The 12,884-nt window shown below is 34.7% G+C and overlaps 2 long non-coding RNA genes across 4 annotated transcripts; one reads left to right on the top strand and one right to left on the bottom strand.

Annotated features, from left to right (window-relative positions):
- The first annotated feature begins 2,504 nt into the window (after window positions 1-2,504).
- LOC145109712 (uncharacterized) lies at window positions 2,505-4,487 on the top strand. Of its 3 annotated transcripts, none has more exons than XR_013709166.1 (5): window positions 2,505-3,052; window positions 3,140-3,313; window positions 3,637-3,742; window positions 3,908-3,944; window positions 4,095-4,487. It is a non-coding gene; the product is annotated as an uncharacterized LOC145109712 (long non-coding RNA). The 3 variants fall into 3 exon arrangements; XR_013709167.1 differs by having other exon boundaries at window positions 2,506-3,052; window positions 3,250-3,313; XR_013709165.1 differs by having other exon boundaries at window positions 2,507-3,052; window positions 3,208-3,313.
- Window positions 4,488-6,691: 2,204 nt separating this feature from the next.
- On the bottom strand, window positions 6,692-8,992 carry LOC145109711 (uncharacterized). The gene is made up of 3 exons (XR_013709164.1): window positions 8,354-8,992; window positions 7,351-7,408; window positions 6,692-6,824 (listed from the first exon to the last, which is right to left on the bottom strand). It is a non-coding gene; the product is annotated as an uncharacterized LOC145109711 (long non-coding RNA).
- Between the last annotated feature and the right edge of the window lie 3,892 nt (window positions 8,993-12,884).

Genomic DNA, 12,884 nt, shown 5'->3' with positions numbered 1-12,884 from the left:
AGTTGTGGCGGCGTATATAGTACCCATTTGTTGCTCCTGCGGGGTTTCCTGTGTTGTTCGCTCTTTCCTCTTTTTCCCCGACTTTCGTTTATAGTCCCGTCCCTTTGATGGCTCGGGAACGGAGACTACCACGCCATGGCGGACTCTGTGGTCAACAATCCTCTCGAATCCTCCAAGTCACCTACTCCACTGGTGCACCAAGTATCCGCTAAACAACAATACGATATCTACCGAAGCAACTCCTAGGTTCCCAACTTCACCCTGCCATCAGCTGCTGAAGAACTCCCCATGATGTCAGCCATCCACCTCCTGGATATCGTCATATCCACTTAGTGCCTGACTCCCATCACTCAGGAGTTCCACAAAGCACAAAGCAAGCAGCATTCATGCAGTAGCACTCCGATCCAAAGGACTATCATAGAATATTCAACCCACATATCGCAAATCGCGCTATCCACCTCCGTCCATCCTCACTGTCAGCTGCCTTATGCATGCAAATTATACACAGAACAGGATCTAATAGACTGTCGAATAATAGACTCTACCCTATAAGATCCTAACCGTATACAATTTTAAAAGCATACACATAGCAGTTACTAATACAAGTAATCATTCTCATCCTAGCATGGCATCAAATATTCCCAAGGCTACAAGCACCACATATCAGGCCAATCTATCGCTGACTACTCAGCACTAGCATGCAAGTCTACCAGCTCATACAACATATAAAAGCATCTCTCATAGCCCTAACTAGCATGCGATTCATAGATTCATAATCAAATCATAACAGATAACAAATGTGGGTATTATGGGGAAACTTACTTGAGCTCGGCTGATTGCATGCACCACACCCTTCTCCGAATTCCGGCCAAACGAACACATACCCACGTTACCTACACTGAAACATACCCAAAGATACACACACACGCGCACAGAACAGTAACAACACTACCCACCTAGCGGCGCACAGCGGTGACAGTGGGCTGAGCTTGCAAATGGCAGCAGCGCTGGCAGTCGACGGCAGTCGTGACGATTGGCAGCAACTGGTGGCGAGACATCTGCATGGAGGCGACGACTACATCGAAACCCAACAGCATCCGATTCAACCGTCCCTCCCACGACTACACTATCAGTTCTAACTTCCGTCTTTTCCGGCGAAGAGAGTAGTGGTTGTGGCGCGTCGGCAGGAAGAAGGAAAAGAACTTGTCTTCGTCGTCGGCGGTGCAGCAACGGTGGCGACCCTTTGTCTTCGACGGCGACAATGGTCTGTCGTGGTTTGCGTCCTCGAGTTCGTCGGTGACCGGAGTAGCGAAGGTTCACGCTATGGCGTGGAGATGGCGGATGCAAAGGCATGAAAGAAGATGGTGGCGGCTGGGAATAGTGAAGTAGGGTTAGGGTTTACATGTGGTATTAGGCTTATATACCCAGATCCTTTAAGATCTATCCCATAATCACATAAATGGCCCCTCCTTCCATTATTCTTTCCAAATAAAGTCTGAAATTTACCTTTTTAACCCAGCCTCCTGAATTCCTTTACAAATTAAGTCTAATACTTACCAAATAGCCCCCTAGCCTCCAAAATCTTTTCAAAATAAATCCTAAAATTACTTTTTAACCCCCAAATAATCCGATTTATAACATTTGGCTCCCCCAAACCAACACCCCACTAAATAATATGGATTTAGGGCGACTATTCGTTCATCAATTTTATCTATTTATTTATTTAACAAACAGGATGTTACAACTCAAGAATGGCTCACAACTCACAAGACACTCTAGGGTTTCGTGGATTAGGGTTTAGGACTTGGAGGCTGGAAATGAGGCTAATAGGTGGGGATTAAGATGCTTAAATAGGGTGCAAAACCCCAGAATTAGGGTTTCACTCTGACAGACCTACTCGCCGAGTCGAGGGCTCTTGACTCGTCGAGTAGGTGGCTGAAATCCCACGTCCAAAACTCATTTCTACTCGACGAGTCTGGGGCTTCCAACTCGTCGAGTAGCTTTATAAAAATGAATAATTTGTAAATAAATACGTACCAGAAACTGGGCGTTACAATTGATTTATTTAAAATGAAATTTTTACTTATTATTTTTGGGACGTTACACATGAGCATCGTTGATGATCATCTTCCATAACCATCTTCCATGAGCATCATCAACGAACATCATCCATGAGCATCATCCATGAGCATCTTCTATGAGCATCATCCAAGAGTGGCTCATAAAGGGATATCATTGCTCATCAAAGGAAGACATGTGGCATACCTTGATCATGGAGTGGCGACCTCCATGGCACATCCACTTCTAGATGGCGCATATTCATCAACATATATAAATTCCATTTGCATGATTAATTGTCATTTATATTTATAATTGTAATTTAATTAATAGTTTTTTATATAAAAAGTTGTTGATTTACGTTTTTTTATTCCTCATATCTATTATATTGGTTTTCTTTTTTACTTATTGTTTTATATAATTTTTTTCTAAAATTTTGTCGGAAATTTGTTGGTAGTTTCCTACGACATTCCGACGGAACTTCAAAATTTCATCTCGCTCCAAAATTTAGATTTAGTCCCTTTTCCCCCAAAAAATTTGCTAGGTTTTAGATTTCCATTGCACGCCCGCCTCCCACTTCTTCCAACTCCCGCCTGGAGGTGTCAAAAAAACCCCCCAAATCCCACAGACCCAAGCTCCAACCGTCGTCTAGGGTTTGGAATTGGGCGACTTGGGAACTTACCTTCGTCATTCCTCGATCTCTCATGTCGGCATAGTTATTGCCATATACCAAAAATGACCCCTACATAATTCGTCATAATTCCTTCGCATCTCAGTAACAACGTTCATCTTCGACTCCCTCTTTTTGTTCATCATGGACCCCCTGTTGTAATCATCATCATCCCGTCGCATCTCATGAACCATATTCCAATGAAACACACCATTTCAATCTCTCTCTCTCTCTCACGATTTTGAAACCCTAACCTGATTTTGTATTCACGAATTGGGATTGAAATAGGAAACTCCCAATTTCTTTGAACACTCTCTAGTCCAGGTTAGTTGATATATATATACTTTGTTTTTTTTTTTTTTCGTAGAACCTAGTTGGACTGGTAATTTACCATGTTTATGCTTTTGATAGGTTTAACGGTTGCAAAACATATTGGTTGAATGGATATTAAATATTATGCTTCTTCATGATTTATACAGTGTAAATGATAGTTGCCAAACTGTCCAATATGATTGTTGCAGAATGCCGATGGTGTTTGATTTACACATGAAATTTGAGGCCAAATTGTGCAGTTGTCATGTACTCGTAAGTAATTTTATATTTTTATCTATCTTAAAAGTGTGTTGCTGCTGTTACAAAAAGTGATAACTAATAAGCAAGTATCAAACCATAGTTCTCATGGATACAAAGCACTTTGTAATGGAATGTGGTGAAGTAGATGCAATAATATCATCTGTACATAATTAAGAAATCTGCAAAGTTAGATATACATTTATATTTAGAAAAAAATATGCATGTTATCTAGCTATATAGCATATTGTAAAAGTAGATGCAAAATTTTAATTTCTATACTAAAGTGGATTTGGCAATCTCATGGTGATATTTTTTATAATAATGTATTTACACAGCCCAAAAATGATGTTCATAATGGGAGCTGGTGAAGTGTCTACTGCTAGAGAAGCACTTAAGCAAAAGCCATTGAAAAAGTAATCATGTGTGTGTGATATTCATCAGGTTTGTCAACTGTTCATCCTATTTTAATTACTATTTTAATTACGTCACATGCAAAACTAATTTAACACTTTATGCAACTTACAACTATTAACAATTGTAGTACCTCACATGTTTACGCAAAACAGATTGGTAAAATTCATTATTCTGCTTATTTTAATATTGCAGGAGGTGGTTGTCTTCTGCTATGAACATCTTACTGCAAGTAAGTAAGCCTACTGTAACAAAAGTCTTGACCTCTAGATGCATTGATTACTTTTATTGAATAATCTTTTTTGTATGTTGCTATAATGGATAAAACATGTTGATATTATATTGTTTGTTTGTTAATTATATATGCTTTTTTTTGGTTAAGGAGTTTGAGCAGTTGCTAGGTGTGACAACCCCGACAGAAGTTAATATTGAAAATCATGGCCCAATTAGGAACAAAGGAAGTGGACTTCGAAAAATACTGAAAGGTTCAAATGAGGTTTCAAAGAAAAAGTCATCTAATGAACCAAGATCTTGTAAGTACCGCAGTGGTCCACGTCGCGATTAGAGAAACTGTCCCGTTAGGAAGGAAGATGAGGAGACAAACTTTGCCAAAACGAGACCTTGCAAGCACAAAGCTGTTGTTTGACTATTTTAATTTCATTGTTTCTTACTTTATTATCTTCGTAGACATTTACAACATTTTAGTTTGGATTTCAACATTTACCACTTTTTTTCGAATAATAGTTTACTTAATAAATTCATAACTTTTTATTTATTTGCATTTTATTGTTAATATGATTATCAACATATCAGGCTTCAATGACAACTTAAAATACTATATTGTACATCAATACACACCAATTCCTATGGTGAAATGTGTTTCATCATTACATCAATGCACACCAATTTCTATGGTAAATTGTCTTTCATCCACACCAATTTCTATGGTAAATTATGTCCTTATTACAAATTATATTTTTCTTTCTATTTGATGCACGTAATATCTCATGGTAAAAGGTGTTTACCTATTCAAACTAAATCTTAGTTTTCATTCCAAATATTCTTTTTAAGAATAATTATAATACTATTTAACAATACTTAGAATACAAGACATACAAAAATCTTGAGGATCATTATTTTACCCAAGTCCTAAATCTGATTACAAAAAAAAAAAAAAAAAAAAAACAAAACGCATTCATACTACCGTATTCTATCATATAAAACCTTTTCAGAATCATTGATTAACTAGGTGTGAGACCCGTGTACTACACGGGTTTATTAAAAATAAAAATTTAAATATCAATATTTAAACATTAAATATTTTATAAAATAACACTTTTACATAACATAATGTAATCTTTTGGAACATTTATAAAAGAAATCAAATATTTTTTAAGGATTTATGAGACTTTATTATCAAATTAATAGAATGATTCTCTTTCCTTTTATAAAACTCGTTAGAATTTTGTGGAATTTTATTTTAAAAAATGGAAATTCCCAAAAAATGACAAGTGGAAAATAATAATTCTAAAACTCCCACAAAATTACATGTGACAAAACTCTTGAGAATTTGACAAGTGGCAAAAAAAAACATTCACTTATTAGAGATGATAATTGACAATACTTAAAATTCAAGGCAAACAAAAACCTGATATTTTACCAACCAAAAAAACTTCTTCATACTAACATATGGATAATGTAAACTGAAGAATCATTGTCTTATGAGAAATTTCCAACAAAACCATCATTGATTAATAATTGACAATACTTAAAATTCAAGGCAAACAAAAACTTGATATTTTTACCAACCAAAAAAACTTCTTCATACTAATATATGAATCATGTAAACCGAAGAATCATTGTCTTATGGGAAATCTCCATATAAACCTCAAGAAATATTTGGTTTTAACCTTAGACGAGTTTTAGGTTCAGTAAAGCCCAAAGTTTGCATAAATATTTACATTTCTGTCCAATTAGCCGGTTACCAGGGTTGTAACTTGTAACCGGTTGCCTGCACATAAGGCACTCCACTGTGGCGGTGATATGCATCGTTTGGCTGACATGGTGCTTACTAGGCGTTGCCACCGCCTTTGCTTATTTAAAACAAATAAATAGAAGATGAAGGAAATTGGATTCGAACTCCAGACGTCCGACCCAAGCCACTTTCCACTAGGCTGCAACTCATTTTGTGTAACTTGTCCTCCACATTTGAATATAATGTGTAACTTATATTATTATTATTATATTACTATTATTATTTTATTATTATTATCACTTTTATTATTATTACTTAGGTTTTCCATCTCACTGGGGACAATTTTATGTATACATGTCTGAATACAATCATATAACCTCTATACAACAACAAAATTAAATATAAATAGATTAAATTTGCTGGAAGAATCAAACACAATACCTCTAATTCCAAAAATAAACGCCTTACCACTAAGCCAAGTTAAACACATTATTCTAAATCGACTATAAATGTATATAATGATATTGAAAATCGTATGTATATATTTAAACAAATAAATAAGATTATATATATATATATATATATATATATATATATATATATATATATATATATATATATAAGAAAATGTATAAATACATATTATAAAAACTTATTTATACATTAATTTTTTTTTATTTGAATTTATATAATTAAAAATACTTTTAAAATATATTTATTGATTTAAAAACGCTTATCATTTTCATACATAAAAAACGTTTTTATGCCCTCTATTAATGATAAATACGATAAATATATAAATACTTTTAAAAATATTTATTTATTTAAAAACGCATTTGTTATGCTTTACAAAAAAAAAACATTTTTATATTTAAAATTATATGTATACATTCATAATAATAATAATAATAATAATAATAATAATAATAATAATAATAACAATTGTAACGACCCGAAAATCAGAGGTAAATATTTCATTTTTATTATAGCTAAAACATTGATACCATTTATTTCAAACATGTCAAATCCTCATTAAGTAAAACATTCATCAGAGTTCGCCCCAAAATCATTCATTTCGGAATCATAGGTGTGTGCACTGCGATCAATCCGAGCCCTCCTTTTCCAAATCGATGATACCTGAAACCAAAACTGTAAACCGTAAGCACAAAGCTTAGTGAGTTCCCCAGATCATACCCCACACAATCCACATAACCATATAATCCACATTAGCTATAACAGCTACATAAACCATATTAATCAGATAGCTATATCAAACACATATCCATATCAATCACATAGTCATGCATATAAACATATACGGATGCCGTGGGCTCCCCCCAAGGTCTTACTCCAGGATGACATGGGCTCCCCCCATGGTCTTACACCTAAGTGTCATGGGCTCCCCCATGGTCTTTAATAGGAAAGCCATGGGCTCCCCCACATGGTCTTACATCCATGTGCCATGGGCTCCCCCTATGGTATTTACCTGAAAAGACATGGGCTCCCCCACATGGTCTTACATCCAAGTGCCATGGGCTCCCCCCATGGTCTTTCATGCAAATATCACATAAACAAAAAAGCACTACATCAACTAGTGGACCACATATCATAAAATGGGCCGGCCTTGGTGCCTTAGACCCATTGGTATGGTGAGGAGACTCACCTGGCACTGCTGAAGTCCCGCGGATGAAACTCTAGTTGCTGGTTAACAGGCTCCCGAACTGTCAACATCAACAATACCCAATTAATAATTGAGTTCCAAGCCCAAGGTCCAAATCACACTCCAAAGGCCCAAAAGCCAAGTAATGGTCCAAAGCCCAACATATGGCCTAATTTTCCAAATTGGGCCCAAACCTTTACATGGTCATAATTAAAGGCCCAACTACTTAGTCCAGTCCAAACATTTGGCATTTCCAATGGCCCAATATCATATAATCATTAGGGCCCAAACTATGGTCCATCTACGGCCCAATTTTCCAAATTGGGCCCAAACCCTCATATGGGCCTTACCCTAAAGCCCATTAATAACCCAATTACCAAAGCCCAATAAAAATGCCCAACTCAAGGCCCAATTAAAATTAAGGTTTCTTACATGAAATGATGATTAAGGTTAAATGTTCCTACTTAGCCCATTAAGGACTTAATCCATTAAGTTCAATATTGCTTAGATTAATTTTTGCCAGTGATTATTATTTAATATTTCAAGTTATCAAATAATTCCCGTGTGCCGAGTAATTCCCCAAATTAGGGTTTCATTGCATTAGGGGTTTCCAAACCCTAATTAGGGTTTCCAACCCATATTAGCCCAATAGGCCAAATAACTAAGTCCTTAAGCCCATTAGGGTTTTCCTTAGGTCAATTAGGGTCCATTAGACCCATTAGGGTTTTCACTAGGCCCATAAGTCTCATGTTTGGGCTTTTAGGTCCAATAGGGCTTCATTGGGCCCATTACGGTTTCACTGGGCCCATTAGGGTTTCAAGCACCCCAAGCGATTCAAACTCAACAAGGCAAGCACACCGCCACCTGACACGGCGGCCAGTGGCGGCAGGAGGCGGCAGCCACCACCCTACGGTGGTGGTTTGATTTTCCTTTCATTATTTCAATTTTTACAATTTACAATGAACTCACGAAATAAACACACACACTATACTAAATAAACACACACCCGCAACCACCGTCGTGGTGGCCGACGGTGGCACGTGGCGGCAGCCACCACCTCACGGTGGTGGCAGTGGCGGTCCTCGGCTTTCCGGCTTGACAAACACACGCAACACACATTTTGAAGAGTAGTTCACACACCAGCCACCCACCTGGTGGCTCCCGACGGCGGCAACAGCGAATCTGAGATGGCATGATTTCTTTTGGTTTCCAACCAAGCAACCACACAAACCCACAGCCCTTGCTCGTAAAGAGAACCCAACACCCACCTGAGGTGGGCGGCGACGGCAGCAGCAACACAGGCGGCAACAGCGACGGTGCTTCAGTGGCGATTCAGCATCAAGCAGTGGCTAGCGGAGGAAGAGAATAAGAAGAATGGTGGCAGCGGACTTCGACCAAGACAGCGGCTCCTCCCCAGCTCACTTCTCCGACAAGCAGGTCGCGGCGTCCGGCGAAAGACGCGTCTCCGCGCGGCAGCAACTGCAGCGACAGGCGGCTGGTTGATCGTGTCCCATGCCGGCGACGGAAGTCATGGCGGAACTGGATAGTCGACAGCTTCCATTGGCGGCAGCGACGTTGGCAGGAATCGACGGTCGTTTGGCAGCCATGGGTGAACATAAACGGGCGGTGACGGCTGAAAGGGTGATACCCGGCGGCTGAAGCAGCAAGTTGGGGTTAGGGTTACGCAAAGCATATATACCAGGTCCATTACATAACTTTTCCATAATTACAATTTTGGTCCCTCCCCATGGGATCTTTTCAAATTAAATCTAATATTTATCCTTTTGTCCCCGATTCCATAATTCCCTTTCATATTGAGTCCTAATTGTTACCAAGCAGCCCATGTCTTCAATATTACTTCCAAATTAAGTCCGGAATTTACTCTTTAGCCCTCGGCATTCTAAATTCTTCTCAATTTAAGTCCAATGATCAAACTTCAGCTATGTTAACACTTTTAACCCCCAATCTTTAAAATTGTGACATCTAGCTCCTTGAAACCAACACCTTGCAATATAATCATTGATTTTAAGGCTACTAAACGTTCATTAATTCATTTATTTATTTATTAAATAAACGGGGTGTTACAACAACAACAACAACAATAATAATAATAATAATAATAATAATAATAATTCCAATTATATTCTTTCATCAATATACATTATATACATAATATGCGGACTAAGGAATAATGAAACATAATGTTGTCTAGCCCAGTGGTAAAGGTCTTCCTTTGTTGATGAAAGGTTTGGTGTTCGAGTCTCGACACCTTCAATTCCTTCTCTAAACTACCTATCATACATACTTATAAAGCTAACATTTTTTCTTGAATCTCATGCATTTGAAACCCCATTTTTTAACTTCCTCAAATCACATTCATTTGAAACCCCATTTTTTAACTAATGCAACTCAAAAGTTTTCTTAATTATGATTTAACACTCAAAAGTTTTATAACTTATATTATGTTTAATTAGCATTTAGTGAAAAGTTTACTATAAAAAAGCCAATCTTTTGGGAAGACATGCATACAAATCATATACAAATTTCAGAAAGAAATCAAACTTAAAGGTTTTTGTGTTGGGTTGACGTCTTATGACCACTTTTGGAGATATGCTATTTTATTAGAGCTTTTAATTTGCAACTTTGTTATACTAATTCGTTTTTATATTTTCTTTGTTTTTGGATTATTGTAATACAGTCGTTGTATATTGTGGTTTAATCGTTAATATATTGATCATATGTTATATAAGGTGATGTCGAAAATATTTAATTAAATATTTTAAATATGTTTTTTTGTTTTGTAATTGTACCATTTCAAAAAGATAATTAATTAAAACTCATACATATGTTATACTTTCCATCTCTCTCTCTCTCTCTCTCTATATATATATATATATATATATATATATATATATATAGAGTCAAGATCAAATAAGAAGGAAATTTATATATATATATATATATATATATATATATATATATATATATATATATATATTATAATAGAGGTCAAAACACTTCAACCAAAATTCATTTAAAATCTAATATTTTAAATGCTTTTTAATAATGATTGTAAAAATTTCAACATGTGTTACTTAATTGATTGATTAATAAAAATATTAATGTTTTGAAAATTCTAACTGTTAAACTTATATTATTTAATTTGTTAGTTAACTAAAATATTTTTCCTACATAAAGATAACATTTTTATGTTGGGTTACTCATATTTGTTTATGTAATTAGAAAACAAGGTGTACATAGAATGACTACTTCAATTTCATATAGGAATCGATACCACTAGAGAGGTATATTGTCTTTAACCGGTGGTAGAAGATCCACATATCCTTTTTAATTATTTATATTAATGCTTAGTAATATCTATTTTATATTCCTATTCACCTTAATCTTTTAGGTACAAATTAAGGAAGATGATTTTCGGCACACCAACATAAAGTTAAACGTACGCTTTGCAAAATATGTAATTAAAATTAAATATCATATTTACTAATCGAATTATTTTAAAACTCTTGATGACATTTATGTATAATGATATATTTTGTATGACTTCATTCTTAATTTCAATGTTTAATATTTGAAAGTTTATATATGAAACCTTCGATGTTTTGGTGTAATATAAATAGTGTAATACAAAGTTTATTAGTTCAATATTGTTTATTAATAGCTCATTCAAAACAACTTATTTCTTATTTTATCCAAAAAATATTATCGAACATAATAATAGTAGATTATATTAATGTTATACAAAAACTTATAATACATATTACATATTATAAAAGTAAAAGTAAAGTTTATAATGTATGAACTATATTAGATAGTATTAAAATATAAGTTGATAGATTTTTATGTTATTTGATAATTCGGTTAATGACCAAAACATGACTAAAAAGTAAATTTCAACATATTTTTATTTTTTCCCATAATTATTTTAACCACTTAAATACATTCTTGCGCAACGCGCGGGGTTACGCCTAGTTTTTAAATAAAAGCGGCGAGATGTGGACCCACAGTGCCGCCGACGTGGCGCCATGTCAGACTAGATCCTACATGGATCCCCCACTTAGACATGTTACCGGCTTGACCTCCTAAAAGTGATAAATGAACAAATTTGACAAAATTTCATGCATTATTGAACTTAAAACTTCTCAAAGGGTAAAACCAAACATTTCGTGAAAACTTAAGGGCTTTTATGTCATTTGTCGTTGTCTTATAATTAGCAATACTTAAAAGCCAAGCAAAGGATCTGTTATCTCACAAGTTGGCATTGTCTTAAAATCTAACCCACCATTTGGTAGTCCAAACATATAATGCACTGTATCTTTGGTAATGGGAACTTATTCGTACACAATATTTTTTCTCCGCACACAACAATTTGTGCTTTAAAGTGTTGTATTGTACAACTCTATAATGCATAAATTGTTGTGTATGACAAAAAACTGTTGTGTATGAATCACTTCCCTTTGGTAATCTTCACTTCACCATTTCTCAACCTGATTGCACATGTGCTGCTTACGAAATTGTCAACAAGGCAATAACATAGTTTCCTTGGCAATGAATACATATCCATGCCTATGAATGCACCAAACCCTATATCATTTACCATTTTTCTTTGGTCTTTTGATAGGCTTTTAAGCGCAAGATACAACGAATTTGGTGACATACGTGTAGTTAACCTTCTAAGTTTTGTAACATTTTTTACCTCCTTCTCATTTGGTACTTCTAAATTGATGTTTTATCATTCTTTCCTTTTACCCACCTTAGTTATCTCATTTGGTACTTCTAAATTGATGTTTTTATCATTTTTTTGCCTTTGTTCTTCTTTCATTAACTTCGTATCTAATCTTATCATTCTTTACCTTCATCCTTCTTTCATTAACTTCATCATCAATTTTTTCCACAGCATTGTTATTCTTGGTAGCTTTTTTTTCTTATATTCAGTTACATCTTCTAACTGCTCTATCTATTATGATTTCTTAAACAATTTCTTCCACTGTGAACCTTTCTCTTTTTTATCTCATCAACCATGTAGGAATCCAGAATAGCAACACTTGATGATCCTGTAAAAGTTAATACACAATAAAATTATTAATTGTACTACATAAACATAACAAACTTTAATAATAAGAACCATGATTCTTTTAAATTTCTTATACAAGTCATTTCAATTCGTTTTGTAGCAACAACATAAATTTAACTTGATAATTAAAACTAATTTTTCACAAATTGCTTGTATTATATAACTATTCCCTTATAGAATATGATCAGTAGAAAAATTTTACTCAATAACCATAACAAAAAAAAAAATTACTAACGGTAATACATAAACATAACAAATGTTTATACCAAACTACATGATTCTTTATAAGTTTCTTATATCTGTGGTATCAGTCATGTTTTAGCAACAAAAAAAACTCTTAACTTGTTATACCAATATAATTAAACTTATTCTTCACAAAATGGTTGTATTCAATAAATATTTCCTTGTAGAATATGATTAATAGAGTACTCTTACTCACTAA

This window comes from Lactuca virosa, chromosome 4, assembly GCF_052849685.1.
Source record: "Lactuca virosa cultivar CGN04683 chromosome 4, Lactuca_virosa_CGN04683_v6, whole genome shotgun sequence".
Taxonomy (NCBI): domain Eukaryota; kingdom Viridiplantae; phylum Streptophyta; class Magnoliopsida; order Asterales; family Asteraceae; genus Lactuca; species Lactuca virosa.
Note: the sequence above shows the minus strand (reverse complement) of the source record. Positions and strands in the feature narration are given on the sequence as shown.